Source organism: Bemisia tabaci, chromosome 3 (genome assembly GCF_918797505.1).
Source record: "Bemisia tabaci chromosome 3, PGI_BMITA_v3".
NCBI classification, from domain to species: domain Eukaryota; kingdom Metazoa; phylum Arthropoda; class Insecta; order Hemiptera; family Aleyrodidae; genus Bemisia; species Bemisia tabaci.
In genome coordinates this window covers 32,070,488-32,082,952 of record NC_092795.1, presented here as the reverse complement: position 1 = coordinate 32,082,952, position 12,465 = coordinate 32,070,488, and the positions used below count along the sequence as shown (strand labels likewise).

The 12,465-nt window shown below is 39.0% G+C and overlaps 1 protein-coding gene and 1 long non-coding RNA gene across 5 annotated transcripts in view; one reads left to right on the top strand and one right to left on the bottom strand.

Moving 5' to 3' along the window:
* Nucleotides 1–12,465, top strand: part of LOC109043827 (rho guanine nucleotide exchange factor 10) — a 181,786-nt gene that overhangs the window by 6,197 nt on the left and 163,124 nt on the right. The window lies entirely within an intron of this gene.
* LOC109034609 (uncharacterized) lies at nt 9,348–12,312 on the bottom strand. The gene is made up of 3 exons (XR_002009157.2): nt 11,916–12,312; nt 10,696–10,902; nt 9,348–9,756 (listed from the first exon to the last, which is right to left on the bottom strand). It is a non-coding gene; the product is annotated as an uncharacterized lncRNA (long non-coding RNA).

Sequence of the window (12,465 nt, the reverse complement as noted above, 5' to 3'; positions counted from 1 at the left end):
ACCTTTTTTCCCCGCCTTTTTTCACGCGATCCACAGATGTATTGCCTTGTAAGGTCGATAAAATCGTAGGGATTTTTTCTGTGTCGTTTTGGACCAAAATTTATTTCCCTACTTATTGACTTCCCTGAAAATTAATATTCATTGAAGGAGATTCGGCAACGCTCTACAGCTCATACAACGTTCTTTCCTAGCATTGCATGTATGTATTTCCTTAAGGTCGAAAAGATCGATGAATCGTCGGAATTGTTTCGGTGTCGTTTTAAACGAGAAGTTGACTCATTATCTCCACTTCTCTGCAAACTCACATTTCATTAAAGGAGAATCGGCAACGTCATAAGGCTCATACGTTGTTCTTCCCAAGTTTGACAGTTCAGGTCGTAACGTCAAGGGCTGCCATTCATCGCATTTGTCCTTTCTGATATTTTGCTCAAGTTTGGATCGGTTGGCGATTTGTCAGATCCTGTCGTGGGTCGGTCGTTGTGGTCATCCGACTCGAAATGTCTCGAAGTTTGTTGCCAGGAATACAGAACATGGGCCAGTCCAGTGACAAACTGGAACGTGTAAATTAATTAGAACCGCCGATAGGATCAGGTTTGAGTTCAGTTTTAGGCCCCGTTCCAGTGTAGACCACGCCTCCTCCTTCTGTCTTTCGATACCCACCATTCAACCCTCCACCCCCACCCTCGCGAAGCCTACTCCTTTCACCCTCCAGCCTCGTCGAGCCTACCCCTTTCACCCTCCAACCATCCTCCCTTCTCCTCGCTCGGCTTGATCAGTGATGTGTAATTTCATGGTCCAGATCCTGATCTTCAGACAGGTCGTCGCTCATCTGATGTAAGGGCATATCTAGATTTCCGCTAGAGCCCCAAAAAGCATGGATATATTCGTAAAACGAGACTTATGTTAAAATTGAGGTACGCCCTTTCGTCGGAAGGGCGATAAGGTGCAGGTGGTGACTGGTGCGTTCCTCAGACCCAGCAAGCTAAAACCCAGAAACACAGCGTTGCATGTCGTGGAGACAGAACATTTTCAGGGTTCTGTCGAAGACATCAACATTTTGTAACATTCTTCGGCGAATGGTGTGTATTTTCGCTGAACTCGTGCAAAACTCTGGATCCTTTACTCGGTTTTTTATCAGATGATGCTTTTGATTGGTTGATAAAAATAATTTGTTGAGTCCCGGATTTATTTAAACATATTGCGGTATTTAATTCACTTTGTTGTGCCAAACAAAGCTATGGATTTGATTTTCCCATCAAACAGTTCGGTTTCTTTGTGATTTGTATCGGGTATGGGGTTGTGAATTCATAGTTATTTCTGAAACAGCTCTTTTCCTTAAGAAGGTCTCAAGTGGTTTCCGTTTTGACTAAGGGAGGTTCAAAGGAAGCCTTCATTATACCTAGCATCAAGCGAAGGACAATTTTTGCGTATCCTGAGTAAAATTCAGAAGTATTTTTAACTCTGGAGGTGGCTCCTTGCAAGAGACTGTAATAATTTGCCGCCATAAAACAATTAAAACGCGGACGAAAATATTTTCTAACTTTTGCAAATTTAGAGCTAGGTCCTAACTTACTTTCAAGTTTGTAAAAATCATGGAATTTTTCTTTCGTATTTTGTATTTTTTGCAGTAGCAAATGACCGTAATCCCGTGCAAGGATCCAATTCCAAAGCCTTATCGCTGACTTTAACCTAAAGTTTGCAAACATTGACCTTTTATCGTGCCGCACTGAAGGTATCCTGAAACTTCCCTCAGTAACAATGGAAACCACTCAAGACCTCCCTAAGGAATATAACTGATCAAGAAGCGACCATAAGTTTGAGAAGCTTCTTAGGTTTTCTTTCTCCAACCGATATTAATCTGATCAGAGTAACCTCGAGCATGTCAGAATCGCCAGACTTGTTTTGGCATAAGAGCAAGGGAAATCCAAGGATTATTTTCATGTTTGGCAACAGGAGGAATTGATATTGACTTAAGTCGCGCGTGTTGGCAAGTCGTTGAAATTCGATAGGGAGGATTGGCAAGCGGTTCTGGCGGCAGCGGCGGCCACACTCCGAGCTGGAGTCGTTGTTTTGACACAGAATGCAAGAATAAATGGACCGGGTTCCCGTAAGGATTTTTCTCATGTATCCACGAGGGCTCGACTCTGCACGAGCGCACAATTCATTAAGTTAAGAGTCTAACTTTTTTTAAAATCATAATGGATCTTTATAGTTTAACATACTTAAGGTGAATCCAGGCTTGGAACTTTGCAATTTGGCCACCACGTCGCGCTGCTCAGAATAGCCGCATATATTTGCCGAAATAATAAAAACCGTAATACTTATTCAAGATTGGAGATCCAGGGGATATGGCAACATACTTGAGAAACACTCAGTAAAAACTTCTCCTCAAAATTCCCAAAAATAAAGTCTTAACTACGGCGGAAAGTAATTCCCATTGCGGCAATGGGAGAGAGAGAGACAGAACATGAGGGATTCCGTTGCGCTCTCGGCCGCCGCCTCTGAGCTGAAAGTTTCAGCCGTACTTTCTCTGCGCTTGTAATTCTAATTGCCAATATTTTTGGCTCAAAAAATCAAGCAACAATTAATCTATATATTGTGGATCTGCTTTTTGTAATACGAGGAATATTATTTCAGTAATCGTCGAAGGAAATTGAAATTCTCAGTGGTGACTGGTGGCGCTATCTCTAATCTTGAATTATCCCTAATCGAACCCTGGATTCACCTTAAGTATCAAATAGATCCGCCCAGGATCAGTTAAATTGAAATTCGATCGGAGAATTAGGCTTCGTCCCAAGGAAGAACGCCGTATGAGCTTTCAGACTTTGCCAAATCTCCTTGGAAAATCACGAATTTTCGGAAAAGTTCTTAAATGTTTTCCCCCCGATTTTTCAGAGAATTTTGGTCGTAGTTTGATCCAAGATGTACACAAACAAGGAAAAATATTCTCAATTTTATTCAAAAATCAACATTTTTAGAGGAAATTCGGCCACATTCAAATGCTCATTCGCCGTTCCTACATAGCACAGCAGTAAGTCTAGAGGAATCGGGGTAATTAATTAATTATAAAAATTTGCAGAGATGAGCGTTCGTCTCGCACTTAAACCAGTTGTACTCCCATAAAACTATTTGAGCGGCCTGTTGAGATGGATCTTCGGCTTTCGCGCAGTGCATTCTGGGTACGATCAATATATGTAGTTCAAATTTTAACCATTTGGCGGATTCTTTTGGACAAATCTAAATTTCAGTCAGTAGATTAATCATCAAAGAATGCTCGTGCCAAGAATTATCCTCCAAAATCTATCGTACTAAAGGCAAAAGTACTGTTTCCAGTCTGCAAATGATTTCATTGTATCGATCGATGGTTAATTGGAAACAGTATGACTCTGTTTTAAGTCTTTAGAAGATGATTTTGGCACGAACATTTCTCAATCATTTATCAAAAGACCGAATTTTTCATTTTCCCTAAATATGCACATGAAGGTTAAAATCTGGAACAAATCTATCGTACCCAAAATCCATTGCGCAAAATCCGAAGATAAACCTCAAATTGTGGCAACAGGAAGGAAGGCGAGGGAAAAATAGACAAAAAAACAACAATAGGAGAGCTATATTGCGTCAGAGGTTGCCGTTACCTTATTTGAGTCGTGATTATCATCGACTCGAGACTAGATTTTGTCACTGGTATCTTAAAGTGGCTACAAAAGAACGAGGGTTTTGAACAACTTAGTAGGAGTGTAAATTCAAATAAATAGTATCTAATTTGATCCGTGAGCTCCAGTAAAGAAAACTTCCCCAAGATTTGCCCCTCTCATGTAGTTGGACAAATCTTCTTATTTCATTGTTGTTGAAAACGGAATTCAAGTAGAATGTAGAGCCCCATCTTCTATGTCCCTTCTCTTTTCCATTATTTGTTCAAATCTTCTCGGTTAAGTACGTTCGAGTTGGCACTCAATAAAACAATAACACTTTTCAGACGAAAGACTCCTCACCTTACCCTCTTCTTTATTGTCTTGTATTATCCTCTCCGTGTTTACGTATGAAAGAAGGGGTGAAAAATTTCGAACTGGAAAGGAGAAAAAATAAATCTACAGAAATCTCGCCCTGCTCGGGCTTTTTTAACTTCCTCCAGTGAAAGGATCTTCCAGTCTAGCTTTTTGGCGTGTTGAAGTTTGAGTATGTACTTTTTGTAATTTGTATTGCCTACCTACCTTTTAATTTTTTCCAAAATACTGGGCACTGATACGTTTTCCGTTGCTATCTTAATATCTGATTTTTCAACCTATATACCTCGAAAAAAATCGCTCTTTTTAAAGTTTTGCCCGCGTGGACTATGGCCGCTTTTCTCGTGAACGCCTACGCATTGTTCTTGAATCCATTAATAAAATGTTCAAATTCGAGCAGATAATTGCCACGGTGTCGCAGACCGGGACAGCCGATGCGGAACGGGCAGTCGGGCACGCAGATGGCGGTGAAGCCAGGGTTCCATGCTAAAATGCAGTATGTACTTTCCAGCGTCGCCAGATTTCCTCTGGATTTAATTTTTTTCGTTACCAGAGTTACTTAGGTATACATATTTTCCTTTGAAATGTGTAGGTACTTCCGATTGAGTGTATTATACTTGCGCTAATCTCTATATCCTGTTTCTATGGCTTAAGCTTGTATATAGAGAATTAAACATTAACGAGATCTGTTCGAACACGCAGTTTCTGCGTCCAATACAAACGGAGATATCGCTTATCGATAAATATGGCGTAAGACGTCATCCACCGCGGCGGTGCGCGCCATGGTTTCTTCCACCTTGATTTCATCCGTATTTTACGTTGAGCAACCAATACAAATATGCGTATCAATCACTGATTACTGAAATCAATGTGGAAGAAACAACGATATGCACATTCTCGGTGGATGACGTCATATTTTGTGGTTCTCCATAAGCTGCAAGCTCGTCAAAATTGGACGTAATAACTCAGCGTTGAAGCAAATCTCATCATTTGTTGCTAATTTATAAGCTTGAACCATCAAAAGACGATTCTGTGACTAGCGCGATTAATTGACCCATCGCGCATAAAATTCTATTAAAAATTCAAAGGTAATTTTACTCGGAAGTCTGTCGGGAAATTTGTATTTTATCTTAGGGAACTTGGCAACGTCTTGGGTTCTTCTTTAGGACGGGAGTATGGGGAGAAGGTTGACGGGGTGGATGCGGATTGTTGCGGCAATAACGAACGGGAAAAGGAGTATTATGAGCTCCGCGGAGGCGGATAATTATGCATCGCATGCCAAAGTAAGTAAGGTCCATCTGGGGTTCTCCTCTCTGGTTGGGCTTCCTCAGGTTTTTCGACATCACTACTACCGTGCTAAGGTAGAAAGCCGTATGTGCATTTCGAACATCGCCGATTTTCCGTCGATGAAATATTCACTTTTGAAGCAAGTTACGAATATTTTCCTCTACAATTTTTAGATTCTCCAGATCAAATTAAGTGCACATTTATTGCTTGAAACATTTGAAGGAAAGGATTCTTAAGTTTGTCGGAAAATTCGCATTTTAATTGATGTCTGCCAATCAGTTCGAAGTGCAGAACATGTGCTTCGAAAAGAGACAAATTGCAGGTGTCTGAAATTTGATCAATTTTTTAAATGGAAACATTTGAGTCATACAGGATACCCCCGGTTTATTAATTGAAAAATTATCGGCGGAAGTATGAAAAAATGATCCAATCTGCTAAAATACATGCGTTCAAATAGGACGACACCATGAGGCGGCAGATTTTTTCATTTTTCAATCTATTTTCCTACAATTTCTCATTTCAGAAATAAAATCATGAAAAATAGTCCGGCGTACCTCCTCAGTTCTCTAACCACTATTATGCGTTATATTGGGGGGGGGGGGGGGGGATTCTGAAAGTTCAAAAATTACTATGTTTTTGGTGTCAAAGAAGATGTTGTCTCAACTAATTGCAAACATTTTTCTTCCCAGACGACTCATGCCTTAAGGTGATTCCAAGTGATCTAGGGAAGGCAACCGCCACCACGTAGCGCTGCTACGTGAGTGAGTCTTCAGGAAGGAATTGTCGTCGCCACTTTGATTTTTATGAAGGAAATCGATCCATAACGTGTAGCCGCATAAATTCTGAGCACAATGATACCAAATTTGTCAAGAATTATTGCAAAAATATACCCGAAAGTACGGGAACGGATTTTACATAGGGTATCGTAATGAGTAAGAGAGAGATAGCGATATGCCGATGTCAGCTGCATGCTGCATGGTTGCCGTTGCGGTTGCCCAATTCCTACTTTTGGGTTGCCCCGTGGATCCCCTGATTGTTTTGATTTCGTTTTCTGAGTTCTCACTCTGAATAATTAGACTGCTGACTATCGTATTAGAAATGCAATAGTGGAAATATTCATCCGTGTAAGATGTGTCGTAAAATGTGTCAACTATCGTTTTCGCGACAAGTTTGAACCAGATTTGTGCTAATACCATAAATTATGTAAATTCATTATTTGTTTCATGTTTGTTTCCAATGAACAGTTCCTTTGCCCCTTGATGTAGATACATAACAATATTTTTTACATCGGATGTTTGACACTACAAAATTGTGATGTCAGGTAATACAGCCTCCCACTACCTTGTTGTTTCGAATTCAGGTGTATCGATGATACTTTGCCAATGGTTTCGTTACAGCACTGAAAACCTAACAAAGAAAGTTACGCAGTCTTTGATTCAACCCTCTTTCTCCTCCCCAATTCTATCTTTCGTAGATGCCTTTACAAGCCTCTGAATGTTTCATAGAGTGCCTGCTTCAAACTTCCATCCCGACTGTGATCTTCCTCATAATGGTCGTAGAACGTCCAAATAGTTGGCCAACTTATTGAGTGCGGAAGAATTATTCCATCCATTAGACCTTGAAAGTAATTGTAAGAACGAGGATGGAAAATCCTCCTTCCCATGTTGAATGCCTGACAACTAACTTACTCAAGTAGCCCGATTGTTGAAACTTTAACTGGCTAAGTCAGCAAGATAAGACAAGATATTGCCCCATCTGCGCTGCGTAATATATCGATTCCCGATTCTTGTTGTGCCGACATAAATGTAAATAATCAGGCTGCTGATCTACCATTCTAACTGAAAGACCTTATAATTGCAGAGTGAAATGACAGGAGTGGATTTTATGTGTATGTGTGATGACACTTAGTGATCACAGGTGTCGCGAAAGGAAAAGTGGAGACAGCTCTGTGACAGAATTCATGTTTCTTGCCATAAGAGATAGGAGTGTAGTGTTGGGATGATCCACTGATCTAGCAATGTGAAATTAGTATTAGGTATGATAAAGCTCAGAAGAACACATTGGTCTGTCCTGTTCTGTCCTCAACATCATGTGATCAAGAGTGTTTTGGGGTCTTTCCAAAGGTCAGTTCGTGTCCTCTCAATGAGAAGAACTTGATTTTGGAAAGGCCTGCTGGCATTACTTTCACTCATCAAAACCATAACTTTTAAAAAGCATTTAATGCTAAGCAGCTACTGGAGGTAAGAAATCACAAGACATCAAAATTCAATCAGAATTGAAAATACCGAAGTAAGTATTTAATTTTACTTTTTTCAGTATTGACTTAACTTAAAATAATTCATGTCGCTAAGTGTACTTACTCCTCACTATCAATCGTAAATTCACTTCCACTAAATTTTGTCTCAATAACTATTTGAATCACGCAGGTCACTAGTTCAAGACAAGTTCTGTTATTGGTCCAATCTCAAATTAAATTTGATCGATCTCTCCCTGCCGGTTCCGTTTAAAGATTTCAAAATACCTTCGTTTCGTCAACTTAGTAATGGGCACTTTTCCCTACAGAACTGTTACGTTTAGGTTACCAAATTTCTGTTGAATGAGAGGAACAGTTGCACAAGCATAGTAACAACAGAAGCGCTATAAAGTTTTGAATTTCTTTCCTTCAGATGTTGGCTTGCATAAATTCTATTTTTACAAAATCATAGGTCAATAAATCAATTCAAGAGACCTGAATAAATCCTGTCTGTGAAAATTTGAATTAAAATTATACCTTAGAAACTGCTTCAGATTAGATTCCTTTTAAATCTCATAAAATGTTTTATCCTCTTTTATGCTTCAAACTTTCTGTTCTTGAATTTCTTAAATTTTCTTTTGGAAGTTAAGTATAAGGGTTCTCAGACGTTCAATTAAAGCAACATACATACTTTTAACATTTCAGTTGGCGGATTCTGAAGATAAGAAGCTTGAGATGAGGTCTGCCGTGCTAAGGAAAAATGCTGTATGGACCTTCAGGCGTTGCCAAATTTCCTTTGATAAAATACAAATTTCCTGGTAAACTTATGAATATCTTCCTTCCAATTTTTCAGATAATTTTGTTCACAATTTAACCTAAAGCCCCTGAAAATTTCAAGGGAGAATATTCATATCTTTCCTCCAAAATAAACATTTTGTAGGAGGAAATCTGGTAACTCTCGAATGTTCATAGGACGTTTTTCCTTGGCACGGCAGAGATGTACTTCACATTCTAGAAGCAAAAGGGAGCATTTCCCTCACTTCCTTCTCTCACAGGGAAGATTGTGGATCAAAGCAAGAAATTTCCTATACCTATAAGTTCCAGGCTACTTGGTTTAACAATACAAGGAAACCCTCGAAGAAAAACATACCTACAATGCATATTAACGTTCCAACATATTCCAGACTTCCCCCTCCTTGCTCTGGACTTGACAGGAAAATTTTATGCATACATTTTTATTTTTGAAATTGATAAAAAAAAAACCTTGAGAAAGTAATGACGTTTTAATTTCAAAATTAGTACTTTTAACTATTTTTAATCATTTACATTTTTTATTTTTAAATTCATATGATCCCTGCAAACAGAAGAAATTTCATTCCATCTAAGATTCATATTTTTCTTGCTTTTAATTTTTCTCATGAGGGAAAACGTTTGTCAAATCGTTTACAATTATTATGGAGAAAAGCTCAAGTTAAACTAGATGATCGCAGCAAACAGGTTACTGTAAGAATGGAACTCAGAAAATATATAACTTTTTTAAGTTGCGCAAAACTGGATGGTTTTATCCTGTTTATTCTCAGAGGTCCAGTGGCGAGGCGTGAATGATCGGTTACCGATATCTCCAGATTTGAAGCTATGGTAATGAATCGCTTATTAAAGTATTCGTTGCTAACACCCTGTTTATTGACTCATTTCCATAGGTTTAAAGGGTCGATCAATGGATATATCGCAAAGCACGCCCTGCCACTGCAGAGGTCCATAGTTGTTTTCAATAAAGCTTACCAAAATCTTTAAAAGTGTGAATGAATGAAAACTAGCAAAACTTATCTAATAAAGAAAATAAAAAATTTATTAAGATAATGAGAGAAAATTTACACACATTAAGAGAGACGCTGCCAGACCATTCTAACTATGACTTATTTATTCTAACTTCAAATACTATGATACTCTGATTTCTAACCCTTTAGGATACCTACATGTAACGTTTGAGTTTTAGCGATTAAATTAAAGAGTAATTTCTAGAACTAAAGAAAGTAAGATAGGTAAGACTAAGGGGGAAAACGATGCTCCTTGTGGCGTCTGAAGAAAATTTGAAGCCAGTCAGTCCCTACTGAGATGTGGAAAATTTCACCGATAGCGACAAGATAGACCCTGCATTTACTCTAAGTCCAGTTCCAGTTCTGGAATATGGGAGCACAGGATTGTCTGATTCATATGACTGGGGTGGTCTCTCTGCAAAAGAACATAAGGCATTTCATCAAAATTAAAAACTAAACAGTTTAGTCAATGATTATTGTTAAGTAGCATTTGACGAGCACAAAGACATGGAAAGTAGCCAACAAGACAATCCGATTTGATTGCCACATCCGGAAATTACAGGGGAGGAGGGGAATGAAAATAACAGGAACCTCCCAGGAGAAGGGAGGGGATTCCCAACAATAATTCACTGATTCTTCGCCTCTCATGAGAATTCTTGGTAGAAAAGGACAATAGAGAACAGAGTGCAATGGCTAAGGCCGAAAAATATCCTTCCATTGAACCGTTTCAAAAGCCTTCTATTATATTTTTTGTTCTTCTGAAAAAGAAACTGACGAAAATATATGATTCAAATTGTTATGAAAATATTTACGATTGTGTTAGAAATTATACAGAATATTTTAAGGAAAACTGTTGGTTCATGTATTCCTTAAAAAATTAATAAAGCATGAGCGGAGGTATAAGCACATTGCATTTGGAGGTGCACAAACAATTTCTACCGTACAGAACTCTTCTTGAACTTATTTTGAATAGACCCGTGTACTTAGCTAAATTTCTCAATACAGTGTGTTACGACCCTCTAGATCTGAGCTACTCATATAGTCTCTGTGATTAATGAACGTGGATTCACTGATTAGCTAATTTTTTCTTTCCTCACCTCCTTGGAGAGAGTTCACCAATTTCAGAGTTGGCATGAGGCGAATTATGAATTTTCTTTCTGAGGGAGGTAGGGGGTCGCAGTGCACTTGCATCAAGGAGGGTCAGTGAGCAAGGGAAGGCACCCACCTGGGGTAGTGGGGAACACCTACAGCTTCAAGGAGAGATCTTCTACATTCTTTGATTTCACATAAAAAATGTTGATAAAATTTTGCAGAATACAAAAATATCGCGTAGATATTTTGCAAAATCCCTTACCTTTTCTGGAGAGCACCCTCTATCTCCAAAGGTCCAAAGGTCACTGGTGCCCACTCTGGTTGGATCAGATCACAAGAATTGGTGTTCATTGAGTTAAACGTCCGGTTCTGGCAATATCCTTACAGAGAATCCCAGTAGAGAGTGACAGGATTCACTAAAATTAATGCTGCATCAGTATGATCCTTTGACTTGACACTTGGACACCTCCTGGAAAAGAAACATGCATTCCTGATGAAATGAATGGCAAAGGATGGTTTTTCAGAGCAGAACATTGTATAGAAAATTTCTGTAAAATAAGCCAAGTACCTAAGTAGGCACTCTTAATAATCTACTCGATCGTCCCTCCTTCAACTGCAAAGCTCATATTATCCAGAAATTGAAGGTACCTCTTACCTGTTCAAGCATTCATTTCCTTTCTAAAATTACTTACCGTTAAAGTAATTTCTATTATCGTGTCCATCCTCTCATTCAATGAACCAAATCAAAGTTCGGTCAGAGCATACTTCAATTGGACCGCGTTAAACAGAAAGGAACCAAGCCACATCAGCTATTGCCAAAGTTAACCGGGCCATTTAGTTTTTTACGAGAGGACGTTTGTGTGGATTCCTTTGAAATTTTTAAGGAATTAGCTTCGTACTCTGGAGAAAATCCACTGAAATTTGCACAAAAATCCGCACAACCGTTTTCATGTAAAAATTTAAATTGCCCGATTAAATTTGGGAATAGCTGATATGGCTTGGTTCCTTTCTGTTTAACGCAGTCCAATTACAATTGACTTAATATTCCAGAGACACTGAAAGTTAGATAAGCAGTAAAATTCACTGAACACACATATATTTTTTAAAAATGCATAAAACTTCCCCTTTGAATTTTTGGGTCAGCCACCGTCCCCTTACAACATAGTCAGTGTCGCGCTATTGCTTCGCTGGAATCCTTGTCAAAAGATTTCAGCCTTTTGAGGTGTGGGGTCGGAAATCTAGCTGTCTTTGCTCATTGGTTTTAATTCATGATTCAAGATACAGGGTCTTTGGTTCGTCTCTGAGAGTGCATAAACATACTCGGAACATACGCGCTTTCATTTACCAACTAATGAGAATTGTTGGCGCAAATATAGTGTTCACCCCAGTCTCCGTATATTTTGCTGGTTCCTCTAAAGTATTTGCGCCTACTGGAATAATAGGGGTTGCGTTTGAAGAAGTAAATAGAGTGTAAGAACTTACCTAAGTTACAGTGCGGTGAGCAGGTCCAGTGCACTCGATTCCGTCCCAAAATCTTGTTAAACACAAGTTCCACTCGCGATTTTTCCACAATGATGGCATTAGAATAACAAGCAAGAAAAAAACGGGAAATTCTATTCCTTATACGTAAAGGCGGTAGAGTCTTTATCAGATAAACAATTTGAACATTGTATATTGTGCAGGTAAACAGAAGACATAACCTAAAGTTAGGTAAACAAAACAACAACAATCATGGCGGTCACTTTTCTCACGGCCGCTTTTCCTCACCTCAAAATCTGTTACCGTACTTTCACCTCGTAAACTGAACCAATCTCGATGAAAAATACATCAAAAAATAATACAAAAAATTAGCTATAAGTTATGGATCCGATTTTGGAAATCTTCGCAGGGAATTTGAAGTAATAGACGATTTACTGGTCGCTTCAGAACAACGACTAGTGGTGCTCTCTGCGCGGATACGAGCTGTCCCTAGATCACTTGGAATCACCTTAATCGCGGCTCATGTGTGGCGGCGCGGCACTCGCACTCAGCA